Source organism: Chlorocebus sabaeus, chromosome 1 (genome assembly GCF_047675955.1).
Source record: "Chlorocebus sabaeus isolate Y175 chromosome 1, mChlSab1.0.hap1, whole genome shotgun sequence".
NCBI lineage: Eukaryota > Metazoa > Chordata > Mammalia > Primates > Cercopithecidae > Chlorocebus > Chlorocebus sabaeus.
In genome coordinates this window covers 111302969-111322355 of record NC_132904.1, presented here as the reverse complement: position 1 = coordinate 111322355, position 19387 = coordinate 111302969, and positions in this window count along the sequence as shown.

Genomic DNA, 19387 nt, shown 5'->3' with positions numbered 1-19387 from the left:
TAGGGCACCTTCTACTTTCTGAAGAGAAACAAGTGGCAGTTTGGGTCTCTCTGTGGAAGCCACTCTGTCTTGGATAAAATGTCCTAGGGCTGTGGAAGTCAACAGCGACAATAGCATTTACAGTAACTGCCAAGCTTAATAGCATCTTGTGATGAAGTTTTACCAGAAACAGCCACGAGGGCAGGGGACTGTGGGGGGACAGGGCTACTCGAGTGCTTTGTCCCCATTCAGAAATAACATTTCTTGTGTATGCTTCTTTACCAGCTTTTTAAATGGTTCCACGTGTGAGAGTCCTGGGAGTAATACTCATGTCATCTGTTGACTTTGTTGTCCTCTCACCATTTTTTTTTTTTTGAGAGGAGGGGAAAGAGGAGGAGAGATTTGCAAAGGCCTTTGATGGTGAGCAGGCCTGGCCTCAGTGAATGCGAGAATGCTCTTTTTCCTCTGGGCATGAGAGATTCTGAAGGAATGAGGAGAGAAAGTCAGTGGCTGCTGGAGACAAAGCCAGCCCAGATCTCAATCCTGGTTCAGGGACACATGGGACCCCAAAAGGCCTCATCTTCTGGGCTGTTCCTCCAGCTGATGAATCATCTGGAAATGTCTGAGAAGCCCTATCCTGCTGGGTGTGGGGCTGGCATAGTGCCTCAGCTGCTGGGATGCGCAGAGGGATTTCAGGAAAGGAGACGAGGGCTGGGTCACAAGTGGCTAAGTTCCCAGGAGGGTTCTCAGGGCTGCCAGCTGCTGGCCACCATCTTCTCTGCAAGCCCTGCTGAGGAAGGGCCTCACGTACTACGTGAGGGGTCGGGGGAGGCAGAGGGTAGACTTGTCACTCAGTTTCCAACAAAGCAGCTTGCATTTGGATGGTGACTGTGCTCTGTGGGTGCCTGGTGCCCTCTCCATCATCCCCGGCCCATCTTATTTATCTCACATTATCAGAGAGATAAAAGTGCTCCCCCTCCATTGTTAGGGGACCAGGGCCAGGCAGAGATGGGGGTGGGAAGGTATAAGAGCAACTCACTTAGCTTTCTTGGCCTCCCCTCCACTACTATTTGTAGTGCTGGAGGCTGGGCGGTGCAGGTAAGCCTGGGTTTCTGTGAGTGCTAAGGGCTGCAGAAGCAGGCAGCAGGCGCCATCTGACCTTCCCCGATTATACCTGAGAGCCTGCTGCAGGATCAAGGGCCAGAGTACAGGGTGGACTCTCAGGGCAGGACTCAGCTATAGAAGTAGCACAAGAGCCAAACAAATGATCATAGTAATCTTAGTAATAATAGAAGCAAACCTGGGTGTCCAAGGCATTGTTCTTCCTTGTCTCTTTCTTATCTTTGCTTCTTTTCAAACTCTCACTATGCTGGGAAGATGGGAAGTGTCTATCTTCATTATTTACACATGGAGAAACGAGGCCCAAAGTCATACTGTACATCCATCGTAGGGCCAATAAAGTAATAATAATCACGACAGATTATTATTGTGTTGAGTGTTGACTCTGTGTGGTTATTTAATTTTATCTTTACTACAGTCCTACAGCAATGGCACAATTATCTTCCCATTTAACAGAGAAGGATCCTTGGGCATGGAGAGGAAAATCAATCTTCCCACAAGCCCAGCTCATGTCTTAACCACCAGGCAACACTGCCCTGCAAACCAATGGGCAGGATTTGTGCCTTCCACACTAATTTGTGGTGGTCACTAGAGTCAGAATGACTCATCCTCTTCTCCTCTAAGACACCAGGGTACCCAGGGACAAGAAGAGTAAGACAGGTGTATTAATCTATTCTGGCTGTCGTAATAGAATACTACAGACTGGGTGGCTTAAACAACAGAAATTAATTTTCTCATAGTCTGGAAGCTGGAAGTCCAAGATCAAGATGCTGGCAAGGTTGGTTTCTGGTGGGGCCTCTCTTGTTGGCTTACAGATGGCTGCTGTCTCAGTCTGTTTTGGCTACTATAACAAAATACCTTATACTAGGTACTTTGTAAACAATAGAAATGTATTGCTCACAGTTTTGGAGTCTGAGGAATCAAAGGTCAACCAGCAGGTTTAGCATCTGGTGAAGACTAGTTTTCTGCTTCAAAGATGACATCTTATTGCCGTGTCCTCACATTGCGGAAGGGGGCAAGGGAGCTCGCTTGAGCCTCTTTACAAGGGCACTAATTCCATTCATGATAGTGGAGCCCTCAAAACTTAACCTCTTCCTAAAGGCTCCATTGCAGGCTGGCATGCAATGGTGCAATCATAGCTCACTGCAGCCTAGAACTCCTGGGCTGAAGTGATCCTCCTGCAATGCCTTTCAGAGTGCCTGGGGCTTCAGGTACTCTACCATGCCCAGTTAATTTTTTTACATTTTTTTTTGTAGAGATGGGGTCCCACTTTGTTGCCCAGGCTGGTCTCAAACTCCTGGCCTCAAGTGATCCTCCACTGGCCTCCCAAAGTGTTGGGGTTGCAGGTGTGAGCCACTTTGCCTGACCAAGGCTCCTCTTCTTAATGCCACCACAATGGGGATTCATTTTCAATATGAATTTTGGAGGAACACAAACATTCAGTTCATAGCATTTCACACACGACCCCCTAAAATTTTCATTTCATAGAAAAATACATTTATACAACCCCAATAGTCCTAAAAGTCTTAATGCTAGTTAAATCTTAACTTAGTCCCAGCATCAACTGAAAAGTCCAAACTCCAAAGTTTCATCTAAATATCATCAAAATCAGATATGGATGAGAATCAAGGCAGGATTCATTCTGAGTAAATTTCTTTCTAGTTATGATCGTGAAAAATTAAACAGATAATAATGTGCTTCCAAAATACAGTGGTGGGACAGGCACAGGGTGGATGTTTTCATTTCAAAAGGAAGAAATAGAAATCAGGAAAGGGGTAACAGGTCCCAGATATAAAACCTGACAGGACAAACAACATTTAGTCTTAAGGCTCTAGAACAATCTTCTTTGATTGATGTCCTGTCTTTCAGACACATGGGGTAGGGGTTTGGCCCCCAAGGATTGGAGTGGCCCTATTCCCATGGTTGTGTTTGGTTGGTGCAGCCCAGGCCAAAGCATTCTTGGTTTGAAGTCATGTGCCCGCATCTCTCCCAAGCTGGGGATGTTTGCTGGTGGCTTCACTGTTCTGGGGTCTCAGGGGCAGCATTGCTCCCATGACTGCACTAGTAATTGCCATAGTGGAGGCTCTCTGTGGAGATCACATCCCTGTGATGGTTTTCTGCCTGAGCCCTGAGGCTTTCTGGGACATCCTTGGAAATCTAGATGGAAGTAATCATGCGCCCACAGCTTGTGTACTCTGCACACCCATGAATACGGTACTGCACAGATGCCACCAAGGTTTACTACCTGTGCCCTTCAGTGGGGCGGGGTTTGCTTGAGCCACATCTTGGGTAGCTGAGGAATGCTGTGCCAATATGCAGGGAGCAGAGACTCGAGGCGGGTCAGGGCAGCAAGCACAGAGTTCCCTCAGGTGCCCGAGGAACTTCTTTTGATATCGTTCTGTCCCCCAGGCCTTGGTACTCTGAGCCAGTGTCAGGACAGGTAGCCCTGCCAATCTCTGAAGTGCCTCCAGGGTCATTTTTCCATTGTCTTGATAAACAGCACCTGGCTTCTAACCACCTGTACTAATCTCCTTATCAAACATCCACTTGGCCACACACTTAGTGTTCTCTATCAAACACACTTTTTCATTCTTTACATGAGAAGTTTCCAAATCTTTAGGGTCTGCTTCTCTTTTCATTATAAATGTCATTTTAATTCATTAATCTCTTCTCACATTTTACTATAAGCATTCAAGAGAAGCCATACTGCATCCTCAATACTTTGCTTAGAGGTGTTTTTTCCACCAAATATCCAATTTCTTGATTCATAAATTCTACCTCTCATAAAACATTAGGAGATGAACACAATTCAGCCAAGTTCTTTGCCACTTTATAACAAGGGTTGTCCATCCTTCAGTTGTTTCCAATAATATGTTCCTCATTTCCCTCTGAGACCTCATTGGAATGGCTTTTACCATCCATATTTCTATGAACATTTTGTTCACTACCACTTAGGTAATCTCTAAGAAGATTAAGGCGTGCTCTCCAGCTCTTCAGCTCTCCTGTTTTTCTGAGCTTTCACCAGAATTTCCCTTAAGGTTTCTTTCATGGCAATATATGTCAAAACTCTTTCAACCTCAACCCATGATCCAGTTCCAAAGCTGCTTCCACATTTCTAGTTGTCTGTTATAGCAACACCCCACTCTTGGTACCAATTTCTGTCTTAGTCCATTTGGGCAGTTATAGCAAAATACCTTAGGCTGGGTAATTTATAAACAATAAAAAATTATTGCTCACAGTTTTGGAGGCTGGGAAGTCAAAGATCAAGGCACCAGCATATTTGATCTCTGGTGAGGGCTTACCCTTTGCCTCAAAGATAGCACCTTCTCAAGTGGAGCAAGGGAGCTTGCAAAGCCTCTTTTTAAGGGCACTAATCCCATTTACGATGGTGGATCCCTCATGACTTAATCAGCTCCCAAAACTCCACCTCTTTATACTTCCCACAACATCGGGGATTAGGTTTTGACATGAATTTTGGAGGAACACAAACATTCAGACCATAGTGCTGCTTTCTCATTGTGTCATCTCATGGCCTTTCTTCTGTTCATGCAAGCACACATCCCTGGTATCTCTTATTCTCATAAGGATACCAGTTCTGTTGGATTAAAGGCCTACCCTTATGACTTCATTTAACCTTACTTACCCCCTTAAAGATCCTATCTCCAAATACATTCACACTGATAGTCAAGGCGTCAGTCAACGTATGAATTTTGGAGGCCAATTCAGTCTATAATGGTAGAGCTCTAGGAGGGTGAAGATTTGATTCCCAGGAGTAGTTGCACATGCAAACAGGAAAGAAGGACACCCTCCAAAAAAGGTAGAACCAAGCATCCATTTCCAAAAGAAACAGACATCAGGGTATCAAAGGGCCACGTCTTGTTCAGCAAACCTAGTTCCTCCAGGGGGCTGGGGCCAGAGCAACTGTGGTGCAGAGTTCCATTCAAAGAGGGCAGTGTGAGCTCCACATTTCATTCTCTATTCCTCTTGCCCCATTTGGTGTCTGTGATTTATGCCAGGCCTCACCTGGGGCCCTTGACAGCTCAATCCTGGCAGAATAAATACACAACAGAGCGCTTTGAAGAGGTGGTGTGTGTTCCTTGGCACTGGCTAAAGCCCCATGTAGGCACTTACACCTTCCACCAATGACCAGAATTTTCCTTTGGGGAAGACAGGTGGAATAGGGCTGGACGCGGAAGCAACATAAAGCTATGTGCAGTCTCTTCTGAGATACTTTTTGACCCTTTTGGTTAAGGGCACAAAAATGAAGGGGAGCTTGAGCCCTCACCTTGTGTGTTTTCCCATGGACGTTCTTCTAGGTAAGGTGGGGCTGATGTGTCTCACATGAGAAGGGGCCTCCTCTCCAGCAGGGCTTCACCCCGTTGACCTGTTGCTTTCTTCAGGGGTTCTGGACACATTCTGTGAAAGGGAAGAGGTCGGCCCACACTCCAGCCACTGGCTGGGGGCCCAGAAAGGACAGAGCGTTATCAGTTTGGGTTGTATGTTTCTGCTCCAGAGCTGCCCTGCCTGAGCTCCAGCCTCAGGGCCCGGCAACCCGCAGAACATCCAGACCCCTCCCTCCCACCCCCTTCTTTCTTCACATCTCTTCAGCTTTCTGCCTTCTTCTTCCTCCCACCCAGGAGCGGGAGGCATGAAGCCCAAATAAAGGTGGCTTTTCTTGGGGTGACTGACTGGGCAAGGAAAGAGGTCAAAGCTGCAGGTGGAAGGGAGGTTTGGGGATTATCTGTGAATTTCAAATACCCATGTTCTTGCCTGAGGCTAAGTGAGGCAGGTTTGTTCCTGCTTTTGCATTTACCATGGTGACAAACTTTTCCCCGGGACAATTACTTACCCCCGTCTGCATGACTGGAGGAAAAGTTGTCTGAAGAGAAAGCTGTGACTGCTAGACTCAGAAAATTCCCTGTTGGTTGGTTTTAATCTATAGTAGAAAACCTCCACATTATTCTGCCATCCTGGGATGTGACAGGTATTAATAACCCTATTAGCTGCAACCCCATCCAGCGCTATTTACACAGGCCGCGCCTGAGTCGCAGCAGCCACTCGGCTACAAGAGACTCTGGCTTCTCTGGCTTCTGTTTTTCTCCTTTGAGCCCAGGGTGTTGACAAATTAGGTTTTCGGAAGGAGATTCCCCATCCCCACGTGCCAACATTGCATATGGACCCATGCCAAATAGTTCCCGTGGTTGTAAGGTGATTTCATAACTTTCAGGAAGGCTTCCCTGCCTTTTCTCCTGCAGCTGCTTCTGCCCGAAGAACTTCTCCCTCCCCACTCTCTCTTTCCCTGCACCAAGAGTGAGTTCAAAGTCACCTCTTCCTTGAAACCTCCCCTGAGATCCTCAGCTAAAAGTAAACTCCCCTGAACACTGACAGCACTTTATCTGTAGCTCAGTGATGACACCATGATGGTTAATTTCATGTGTCAACTTGACTGGGTGAAGGCATGACCAGGCAGCGGGTAAAGCATGATTTTTGGGTGTGTCTGTGAGGGTGTCTCCAGAAGACATTCACATTTAAATTGGTAGCATGAATAAAGGTCACCCTCCCCAGTGTGGCTGGGCGCCATCCAATGTATTGAGGGCCCAAACGGAACACAAAGGCAGGGGAATGGCGAATTCACACTCTCTTCTTTACCTAGAACACTCATCTTCTCCTGCCCTCAGTCATTGGAACTTCTGGTTCTCAGGCCTTTGGACTCCAGAACTTATACCAGTGGCCTGCCATGGTTCTTGGGCCTTTAGATTCAAACGGAATTACACTACCAGCTTTCCTGGCTCTTGGCCTTGCAGACAGCACATCACAGGACTCTTTGGCTTCCATAATTATGTGAGCCAATTCCTATAAGAAATTTCCCCTTAAATCCATCCATCCATTCATCCATCCATCCATCCATCCATCCATCCATCCATCCATCCATTCATCCATCCATCCATCCATCCATCCATCCATCCATCCATCCATCCTTCCTATTGGTTCTGTTTCTCTGGAGAACCTTGACTGCTGTAGATACTAACCACTTTCTGGTCAGTATTCCACATAGTTGTCTTACCTCTCTTCCCAGGTGGTAAGAGGAGCTTTGAAGGCATTTCACCTGCCTGGCATCTGCACCCTGTTTTGCCCATAGAAGGTGGTCGGTCCATGCCTACTGGTGAAGGAACCTGAGCAATGCAGCAGGGAGTCAACCCAGGAAAGGTGCAAAGTTTGCTCAGCCCTGTGATGGCCTTGGTGAGCTTGGGGAGTGTGATTGAGTGGGGACTCATTCAACATGATGCTTTATCTGACTGTGCCACTGGTTTTGAGCATAGAGACAGGAATAGAAAGTGAAGGGTAGGGCTGGCCAGGGCTGGAGATTGACATAGAAAAAGCTTTCAAAGGAGGAGGCTATAAAAGAATCTAGAGTATTAACAAACATGGGGCTGGGAAGGTGCAGTATGGATTTCAGGTCAATTGAGCAGGCCAAGGTAAACTAGGAAGAGACATTTAGACTTCCTAAATGGATGAGAGAGAGAGATGAGGGGAATGGATACCTCTGATTTTAAAGGGTTTACACTAGCCCACATGGTGCCTTTGTAGGAATTAGAATCCTTTACTCAGTAGGACACAACTCCAGGTCAGGTGGTACAGCACAATGCAGGCTGGATTTTAACCCCTTCACTCTCCTTTGCCGGTTACCCATTATTAGTTCGCTATTGCCACAAAATGTTGTGTAACAGACTGCCCCAAAAGTCACTGGCATAAAACAGAAACCTTCTATTCTTTTTTCTTTTTCCCTGAAACAGAGCCTCACTCTGTCACCCAGGCTGGAGTGCAGTTGCACAATCTCTGCTCACTGCAACCTCTGCCTCCCAGGTTCAAGTGATTCTCCTGCCTCAGCCTCTTGAGTAACTGGAATTACAGGTGTGCACCACCACACCTGGCTAATTTTTGTATTTTTAATACAGACGGAGTTTCACCATGGTGGTGAACTCCTGACCTCAGGTGATCCGCCTGCCTCAGCCTCCCAAAGTGCTAGGATTCCAGGCGTGAGCCACCGCGCCCAGCGAAACCTTCTGTTCTTGCTGATCTGATGGCTAGCTGAGGGTTGGCTGAGCTCATCTGGCAGTTCTGCTGATTGCACGTGGCTCACTGGCATGACTGGGGTAGTTGGGGTTTGGGTGATTTAGCAAGACGCAGCTGGGGCAGTTCACCTCTGTTCCATGTGTCTTTCATTTCCTTTCTGTGGACTAGTCCTATGGGACTAGTCTGTGCCTATTCTATTCAAGACAATGGCTGAGGTGCAGAGAGCAAGCCCAGGTGCTTTTGGAGCCTGTAGACATTATGTTGGCTAACATCCCTCTGGCCGGAGCATACCGCATGGCCAAACACAAAGTCAGTGAGCAGGGAAATAGGATTTGCCTCTTTGGTGAGAAGAACTGCAGAGTCACAGGTGAAGAGGTGAAGAATCGGGGCTATTAGTGCATGAAGGCCCCTGTGTAGAGGACACAGCATGACCATATGTTGCAGCCCTGCCTGGCACAGAGGTTCTTTCTGAGTCCTGACTTCCTGACCCAATCTGAACCTTTGCATTCCATTCTGTGTCTGCCTCAAACCTGCAGCCTTCATCACTTATAATGTGAGCGTACTTCCGTCTTTCTGCTTGTGATTTTTGCCTCTTCAGACTGGTTTCCTGACCTTGTCCCCTGGCAGATCATCCTCTGACCACTTTAGTGTTCAGCTGCACCTCTCTGAATCCCGCCTCTACCAGCATTTCCCCCACCCAGCTAAAGTGATGCCAGGACACGATGTGGTACGAAGGTATGTGTAGGAGAAGCAGGAACTAGAATATGAGGAACAACAAGGAGTTGAGAGAAGAAAGCACTTTTCAGAGTACATAGATTTGAAGATTTAGTGCATTTTTCCAGTCTGATGCAAGCACATATTTGAGCTACCTTGGAAAGGTCACCTTTCTAAGTCCATCTCCAAAATTCCCATTGGCCGTGTGGGAATAAGTTCATACATATGATGTCTGAAAGTTCTCCCTAATACCTCACTCCAAGGCCCACTGTCTTTGAAACCTATTCTAATTTTGCTCAGCATTATTGCTGTTTTTGTTGGCCAGGTGCTTTTTTATGTTTAAACCAGCCAATTTTTCTTTCATCCTGAAGAAGACGTGCACTCGCCAAGTGTATGTGATATCCCCATTAAGGAAAGAAATGAAGACCCATTCTTCCTGCAAATGCTTCTATTGTGAAGCAAAGAATCCAAACATTTAATCCTTGATGCCTGGACCCCACTTTAATGTAGACCCTTATTTTGTGCACTTACCTTCTCTCAATATACACAATTCCTTCTTGATGGAAACACTTGTATGTTTTCTCAGTGGACACTTTGGGGAATCAGGCCCTTCACGCTGCTTTTTGGGTTATTACACTGTCACATTTTACCACTTTGCAGAAAGAACATATTAAGCAAAATAGAGTACTCAGGAGCAGGGATTGCTATTGTTAGCGAAACAATACTTGGGAAATAATTCCCCCCAATTTCATCTTCATCTTTTCTCTGCTGTGCAAAGAGAGGAACAATTTATTAACAGGAGGCAGACAATGTTACTACTGCTTTTGAGCAATGGAGGTTTATGGAGTCCAGATATATGTTGTTTCAGTGGCTTAGAAAGCAAGAGACTTTGGGAGCTGCAAGAACAACAAAAAAGAATTCCCAGTGGGGAGGGTTGCTAAGGAAAAAAAGCCTCATTTGAATTTCACAAAGCTTTTGAAAATGGTGGCAGTAGTGCCCTCCTGTTTGTATTGCAGACCTTTATTGTTTCAACTGCGTTCAGGTGGTGGAAGAAGGTTTGTGAGTGAGGGAATCGGGCAGCTTCCGGATTCTGCCTGCCTCCACCCCGTGCCCATAGCTGGACTGACCTGTGCCTCGAGCAATGTTTATAGCAAATATCCTAGAGTCCACTGCCTTCACTGCTGCCCTCGCTCTTCTCTGCCTTGGACACTCTGGCTCCTGACTTTGGTTTTGCCTTCTTTCCAACTCCCACTTTTTCCTTGGACTTAGTGCTAGTTTTCGGTTTTTAGTTCTGGCAGTCACCACTGTTTCCGGAAGGTGGATTATGCCCATACTTCTGGCTCATCATGCTTTGGGCTGCTCAGGAGCCGCCTAACCTAACAACTCTAAGTCCAGGACTGTGTCTTGGCTGTGGCTCCTGTGACCAACCTTTGGCATAGGGCTAATTTGTCCTAGCCCTTTTATGGGGGGTGACAAATGCTTGGTCCACATGTGGAGGGGAGGTGACTTCTGAGGGGCCCAGTAAGTTGGGAGAGACTTGCGTCTTAGACTGTAGAGAACAGTTGAATTGAAAGTGAACTAAGCTACAGGTATGAATTTTTTTTTTTTTTTTTTTTTTTTTTTTTTTTTTTTTTTTTTTTTTTTTTTGTGACGGAGTCTCGCACGATCGCCCAGGCTGGAGTGCACTGGCCGGATCTCAGCTCACTGCAAGCTCCGCCTCCCGGGTTCACGCCATTCTCCTGCCTCAGCCTCCCGAGTAGCTGGGACTACAGGCGCCCGCCACCTTGCCCGGCTATTTTTTTGTATTTTTTAGTAGAGACGGGGTTTCACTGTGTTAGCCAGGATGGTCTCGATCTCCTGACCTCGTGATCCACCCGTCTCGGCCTCCCAAAGTGCTGGGATTACAGGCTTGAGCCACCGCGCCCGGCCGCTACAGGTATGAATTTTAAGAGAAAATATGGATCCTCAAAACTGCATAAGGTTTCCTAAGATATGCACTGCCTTCCATCGGCACTGGAGCCATCTCATTAAAGTTAAACAAGCATGTGGAAGGCATTTTGATGCTAACTTTGGTCAAACTGGAGATGTTGGGCTGGGAGAGGTCAGAAACAGGTGCACCTGGGGTCTGCCTGTAGTTTGCGGCTCAAAATGCAGCCCAGTATAAATGCAGCTCCGCCAAGCAGACGTGTAGGCAGAAATCTTACCCAGCGCCATAGGAGGGGCTTGTGTGACTCTATTAATGAAGCAAAAGATATTGGAATCCAATTGTTGATGGATCATCACACGCCGGGAAAACTCTCAGCTGCATTGACTGGGCGAGCAGGGGGTATTGTTTTGAACTTCTGGAGTTAATGAACTATGGCCTGAAATTTACAACCTGGCCGTGAGTGTTATGGATTTAACTCCGGAGCACAACTCTGGGGAGCTGGCACACTCCTCTGGCCTCTGTGCGGGGCCAGAGCCCTCCAGGGTTTGGCTTCTGTATTCCCCCATGTGTCTGGAGCCCATTAAAGGTAGCCCAAGAGGCCTCTGCCTCGCAGGGCCCCTTAGTGCTTGTTGGTAAGAGATATTTGCCTCTTAACCCTGTTGCTACTATAACAGCACCGGGCAGAAAATGGAAAAGGTGAACTACGGCTATAGTCCTACTTGTTTTGGTTGCCTTGAAAGAATTTAGAAAATAATTTCGTTCCTGTGGAGGTTGGGTGGGGAGGCCTCTCTCAAGACTCTAATTTAGGACGCATCACTTAAATTTTTTTCCATCTGGACACATTCATTGAATGGGTTCAGTCCACAAAGAGGTTTTGAATTCTGTGAGGGGGAAAAAGAAATGAGAGCTTACTAACGTTGTGCACTAATCTTTTTTGGGAACCAGTTATGTATACAGATACCCAAATTGCACCCGTTCTTAAAAAAAAAAAAAAAAACAACTCACAATATAAAATGAGAGAACAGGGCTGGTGATGGGGGAATTTCTACACATAAAAACACAATACGTAAGTAGCAATCAATAAGTATGTTATTATAGATAAAGAGTAAGTATAACAATATTTAGTTTGAAGAGTTATAGTAAAGACTTTGGCTTCTGTTATGAGTGAAATTAGAAGAGTTATGTTTTGATTCCTGTCTTTTCTTTTTCTGTTTGTTTCCATTTGTTTTTAATGTTTAACTTCAAGAGAAATCAATAGTTGCTGCTTCCACTTCTTAATTGGCCATTGGTCTTGGCTCACTTCCTACCTTGCTACTAAATTTGCTCTTTTGAAAGTGACCAGTGCTCTTTCATTTGCCCAATATAGTGGTCCTACCAGCCTCGACCCGCTCCATTTCTTGGTACTGCCCACTCATGTGTCTTAAAGTTTTCTTTTCCCTGGATTTTTTCTTTTCTTTTTGAGACAGGATCTTTCTCTGTTACCCAGGCTGGAGTGCAGTGGTATGACCACAGCTTACTGCAGCCTCAACCTCCCAGGTTCAAGCAATCCTCCCACCTCAGCCTCCTGAGTAGCTAGGACTACAGGCACATGCCACCATGCCCAACTAAATTTTTTAAAATTTTTTTTGCAGAGACAGAATCTCACTATGTTACCCAAGCTGGTCTCAAACTCCTGGGCTCCAGTGACCCTTCCACCTCTGCCTCCCAAAGTGCTGGGATTATAGGCGTAAGTCACCATGCCTGGCTTTCCCTGGAGTTTTATAATAAAACACTATCTTGGTTCTTCCCCAGGCTTACCATCTGGGCATTTCTTGGCCTTAGTTGTTGATTCTTCCTCTACTTGTCTCATAACTACTGATACTGAGAAAAAATTCTGACATCAATTTCTCTTTGCAGTCTGGCTTCTTCCTCTACATCCTGTTTGGTCACTTTTAAAGCTTCAAGCAGCATGTCTAAGAACAGGACTGCTGACTCTGTATTTGACCTTTCTCCCAGGCTCTAGGTTTATTAATTTGACAAACATTTATTGAGCACCTAAGAAGTGCCAGGCATCTTCCCCGGTACTGGTAATAGACCCAGTGAACAAAACACACACACTTCCTTCCATAGGGAAATTTGTATCCTAGTGGGAGATAATATAATAAGCAAAATAACCTGTAGCTAACACTTATAGAGTGCTTACTTTATGCCAGGCATTGTTCTAGGTTATACACATTATACAACTCATTTAATTGTCACGACAACCCCGCTTTAAACATGAGGAAACCGAGGCACAGAAAGGAGAAGTTGCACAGCATCACACAGTGATCATGGAGTTGGGACCCAGCCTAGGGAATCTGGCTCTAGAGGCTGTGCTCTTGATCTGTAAGAGTGTCATCTCCATAGAGCATGTTAGATGGCGCTAAGTGCTATTCAGAAAAAAATCAAAGTAAGGGAGCTGATGGGGTACAGGTGGGCGTGTGAGGCTGCAATTTTGGATAGGCTGGCAGACAAGGTGACATTTGAGACATGAAGAAGGCAAGGGAGAGCCTTGAGGACTCTGGGGAGAGGGGATGCGAGAAAGTCTGTTAGGTGAACAGATGCCTAACTTTTCCCAGAAAGGGTGGTGGGGTGGGTGTCAGCGAAGGAGTCACGGTGGGGTGGGTGTTAGGATTCAGGGTCCTGAGGAAACCTGTGGGCCCAGTCAGTTAGGGCCTTGGAGGTCATGGCAAAGATTTTTGGCTTTTGCAAGTGAAATGCGAAGGTGAGTTATATTTGGACAAGATCAGTCTGGGTGCTGCTTTGAAAATGGACTGGAAGGGTGCTGAGGGTGGAGAGGCAGGGCCCACCAGGAAGCCACTGCAATAATGCAGGTGTCTTTGAACTGGGTGACAGGAGTACAAGGCAGAGGTGGTTGGATTTTTGGTCTATTTCAAAGGTAGAGCCAAATAATTTCCCGATAGATGGGATTTGGGGTATGAGAGAACGAGGAATTAAAGATGATTTGAAGTTTTTTGGTGTAACTAACTGGAAGTGGCCTGAAATGGGAAAGATTACAGGAGGGAAAGATTTAGGATAGTAACATAAACAGCTTTGTTTTTGACATGTTTGAGGGGTCTATCAGATATAAAAACGGAGGCAATAAGTAGGTATTTGGATATACAAGTCTGGAATTCAGGGAAGAGTCCTGCCCTAGAAATATAAGTTATTTTCAATACACATGCGCATAAATGTTCTATAGAAACCTAGAAGAATATTCTAATTCTTTCTCTTCCTCCTCGTCTTCCTCAACATTTGACTGTTTATTGTATATCAGGCTCTTTCTCAAGTTTTTTTTGCATGCTTCAGTTTGTTTAATCCTGACACTAATCTTGCTATGGAGGGACTGTTGTTATTCCATTTTACAGATGAGGACACTGAGGCATACCTACTCTTGTCTACCATCAGACCTCCAAAAAGAAAGTGAGGTAGCTTACAATAAAATACATGGATAAAAGATTCTTAAAGCTATTCATACAAGGATTTATTTATTTGGGATCGAATAATAAAGAGGGAGTATAATTGTACCAGAATATTTAAACCAAGTTTAGCAAGTCTTCTGCAGAAAAAAAAATATAGCCTTGAGCTTCTTGGCAGCAGAAATAAAAAGGCAAACAGCATGAACATCAGTTCATCAGGAGGGATGAATTTTTCTTAAGTGCTTAGTTATTTAGTTTTTAAAATAACCTCTCCTGGGGGAGTAAAGTATATTCTTGGAGGGATTCTTAGGAGGCAAAATAAGTTATAGAAAAGATTGAAATTGGTTAATCTCTTTTTTTGTTCACCATGTTAGTCAGTAGTCACTTATTAAGCAATTATATATGCAAGTCTCTATATAACTGTGCTAATATTGTGAGAAATCCAAAGATGTATTAAACATGGTATTGGCCTTCAAGTATCACAGGACATAATTTAAAGATAAAGTGTAGGGACCAAAAATGACCAACAATGAAGCAGCCACATGAAAAATGGACTAAGGCAGGTTGTCACAGAAATAATTTGATTCTAGGGCTTATGAGACCTGAGTTTTAGAGCCAGACTTCCAGCTTCAAATTCAGGCACCACCACTTACTAGTGCTGTTTCTCAAGGTAAGTTACTTCACCTCTCTGTGCCCAGTTTCTTTATCTTAAAAAATAAGGATAATATTAATAGACCCTACTTCAAAGGGTTGTTGTAGGATTAAATGGGTTAATAATATCTATAAAGTGCTTATTGCCATGCATGGCACATAGTAAGCACCATAGAAGTATTTGCTACGGTTATTTTATTTTATTTTTGAGACAGGGTCTGGCTCTGTCACCCAGGCTGGAGTGCAGTGGCAAAATCTCAGCTCACTGCAGCCTCCTCCTGCCCATCTCAAGCGATTCACCAACCTCAGCCTCCCAAGAGCTGGGGCCACAGGCACATGTCACCATGCCCTGCTAATTTTTGTATTTGTTGTACAAACAGCGTTTTGCCATGTTGTCCAGGCTGGTCCCAAACTCCTGGGTTCAAGCGATCTACCTGCATCAGTCTCCCAAAGTGCTGGGATTACAGGCATGAGGTACCTGGCCTGCTCTGGTTATTTGAAATTGTAGGGATAAACACAGGTTAAGAAAGTATTTATGCCACTCATCAGAGGAGAGAGAGAGATCCGTTCACTGTGAGTTGTTCAGAAAAGCTTCGTGGCAGTGGAAAGATTTGAATTAGCTCCAGAGGCTCTCTAAGTGTAGATATGGACATCCTCCTGGCCCTTATGACTGGTTTGATATCACCAAAGTCTTCACCTGTATCACCAAAGTGATAGTTACCCAACTTTTCTAGCTGGGTCTTCTGATAGCATCTACTGGAAGGTGATGGGATATTGAAGTGATCTTGTTAAATGCAGCTAAGTAAGGGAGGCATCATATTAGACCCGAATCATTTTGCAGGAGTTTAGTGGCATCTGAAGGTAACCCAGTGATGATAAGGAAAAGAGTTAGTTTCTCCTTTGAAACCAGCTCCAATTCCCTCCTTTTCATGCCTAAACTACAGACAATGGAAAAATTCACAGTGAGACTCACTGTGTACAGACAGTAGCTATCCAGAGCTCCTAAGTCCCAGTCCCAATACTTCCAGGCCTTAAATGTAAGAGGGTTCCCATCATTCCATTGCAAAGGGCTTCAGCCTCAGGGTGACCAGAAGTCACAGATATATCCATCCAAAAGGCACAGCCATTGTCAAAGTCTAACCAGTTATTTTGTTCAAAGTCAGAGAAGACTGTATCATAAAGCAGGACTTTAAATGGACAAAGAAGGGGAGAAAGGAGTGCTGAGCTCAGGATGCGTATGAAGCAGAGGATGGGGACAAAAACCAGGGTGTGGAGGTAGGAGGAGAAGGAGTTTGTCAGGGGAAGTGGGCCTAGAATAGCATTTTCTGGAGTCTCAAACATTGCTGAGAGAGTAATTTGTGTCCTTTGTCATCAAATGAACTTGAAAAACTGTATAAAGAGGGGCTGGAAATATGGTGCCTTTGATGAGGGCCATCTGGTAAGATGCCAGCTCACTTTCTCCCATGCCCTGACCCTCACAGGACACAGGCCCTGTCGTGGTGCTGGACACTGCGCTCAGAGATGCCCTGCTTGGCTCTGATTCTCTGCAGCAGGAATCCTGTATGTGGCTCATTGAAGACAGCTGCTCGGGCGGTTCCAGAAAATGGAAAACATACGGATAGCAGTGACAGACGGAGATGCTTTCTGGAACAGAGGACCTTCTGGAGCCTTTAGCTGCAGCTGCAAGCACAATTAGGGGCTAACATGACCTTGCAAATAAGTGCTGAGGACATATCAGACCTCCAAAGAGCCAGGTCACACTAACCCTGGAGGAATGACAAAAAGGAGCCAAGAAAAGGCAAGTGGGATTTTTTCAACTCTTTTTCCTGAGATCATTTCACCTTCTAGGAGACTTTTCCTCTTTCTTCCTTGTCCCTCTTAGGTGGATGTTGTACACCTGTGGCTGGGGCAGGGAAATGAGGACTACGATCAGATCTAGCCTGGTAGGGTTTGCAAGAGGCAATTTTGCAAGGTGGCTCTACTCCTACTCCCCACTTGCATAGATCCTCAGTTTAAGGTAGTCCAAGCAGAGTGGATCAGAGCTGAGGTTTGCACATCAATGGGAAGACCAGGTCAGGGTATTCTGTGGTCTGGAGTAGATTCAAACTCCCAATTTCAGAAATCAAACACCCTGAAGAAGAGATAAGTATCAGAATTAGTGAGACAGAAAGCCCAAAGGTCAAGGTAAGAATTATAGCATGGCATGGAGCCAAGGTTAGGAGCCAGATTAAGGCAGAACCAGGATGGTGTCCATCTGGGATGCTTGTTAGGAATAATGAAGGGGGTGCCTCTGTCTGACTTCATCCCTGGAAATTGGAAAGTGGGTGTGGACAGGCTTAAAGGCACAGTGGTGGGGCAGTTGTTGATATCAGCTTAAAATGTATACACAATGCTTTCGATGGATCATGTCTGGCCACTGAGAATCAAGGCTGTGGAAGTCTGGCCAGCTCCCCTCCCACCCTCCACTGTGCAGAGAGTCAATACCAGTTTTAATTTTATTCATGGAGCTTGTACTTGTTCTGTGCTGCAGCTCCTCAATGAATACTAATGGAACTCCAGATTGTTTTAAGTGAAGATCTGAGCAAGACACCTCCTTTCATCTTGTCAAGAGCTGTCATTTCCAACAGAGGTTTTTGGAGTTCCCTTTCTAACAGATTCAATGCAAACTCCTCTTTACACAGCACTGCAATATGTATTGCTGGAACTGGGCAATTGCAAAGCAGTCCTTGTGGAAAAGAAATCATGCTTGGCCTCTTGCCCCCACCATAGTCACTGTCAGCAGATAATTCTCCTGTAGGAGGACAGAAGGAATGGAGAAGGAGGCCAGCAGGGAGGCAGTTCAGAGGGCACCTCTTAGAAGGCGGTGGAAGCTGAGTGTCTCTTTCGTTTGCAAGGTTGTTTTGATCATTTGAAATATCATTTCCATGATGTTTATAGCCATGAGGCCTTTAGGGTTTAGAAGAATGTCTTCCTGGACATTTGAACTGCTTTCTTAATTCTCATCTTTCCTTATTCCAGTCCACTTTGCCTACAGTTGCTATATAAATTATTTTTTTAATCATGATCTCCCCTGCTCAAAACTCCTCAGTGGTTATGGCAGTTGAGTTAGCCTTCTCTGACTGACCCTCTAGTTCCCGTTCTACCCCACTGTCCTCATCATTCCAATCTCTCCCACACATTGCTTCTGCCTGCCCCTACCTCACCCAGCAGCAGAGGCTGAAGGCAAGCTTCTTGTATGCTCTTGCTGGTGTGGGCTTTAAACCAATGAGAGGCACACTGTGGCTAATGGATTTGCTTTTCCACCAGTGAGCACAGTCTGGATTAGTCCTTTTACATAAGTTCAGAGGGCCTGGGTCATCACTAAACTGCTGCCTTTCTACCCCTACAACAGCCTTCATTGTCCTTAACTTCATTGTCCTAACCCCAAAATCATTTGAAAAGACCCCAGCCTAAAGTAAATTTAAGCTTTTTCCTGATTGGCATAGATCATCCAGCTCTAATGTTGTGGGAGGTAGTAGAGCGTGATGCTTAAGAGCTGGCGACAAATGGTTCAATCCTAGTGCTCAGATTTCATTGTCATCTTGGGCTACTTATTTAATCCAAGTCCCATCTTCTCATTGACAAAATTAAAATGATCGTAGTACCTACTACATAAGTTTGTGTTGATTAACTGAGATAATAGATATGAAGTCTTAGCATGGAGTGGGGCACAAGTGTGGCAATTATATATAATTCAGTATTCAATGAATGTTAGCTATTATTATACTATGTCTCAGTTGGTGTTGATTGAGCCTATAAATGAAATAGGCAAGGCTTAATGTATGCATAGATAGATAACAACGTATTGTGATTTCACAGCGCCTTTCTTTCTTCAGACAACCCACACCAAGCAAAAAACAAGTATATTCTTTTCTGACCTACCACTGTGCAAGAAGTGGGTTTTTTGTTTTTATTTTTGTTTGTTTGTTTTTTTTTTTGTTAAAGGCATTGCCTCTCTGGTCACCCGTTGGCCTGCTGCTTGGCACCATCTATCCCATAGGAGACACACTCCCTTGCCTCTTCCCTCCCCTTGCTCTTGGTGACTGTGGGGAGGGAGGTGTAACATCTGCCGGTGATCTCCTGGGGCCAGCCAGCTGCCCCTGCAGCAGAGCAATGTTCTACTGTAAAGGCCTACAACATGATGACTCCCAGGGGCCTCTGGCATGGGGTGCCTGCCAGGACTGAGTAGGCTGCGAACGCTCAAGGGCAGTGCTGGGTGGCTGCTGGCCAGAGTGGCCCATCTGTGAGACTGACCAGAGGGCGGGAGACTGGTGTCATGCAGCTCATTCCTAGGAAGACACGTTCTTTGCTTTAAAAAATCCCATTCCATAGGTGGATGCAAATCTAAATTCTGGGTATAAGGTGTGTGGAGGCCACACTTTGCCAGTGGGGTTTAGCTGTTGCATTCAATTGTAAGGGAATGAGTCTGGGTTCTATCAAAGACATA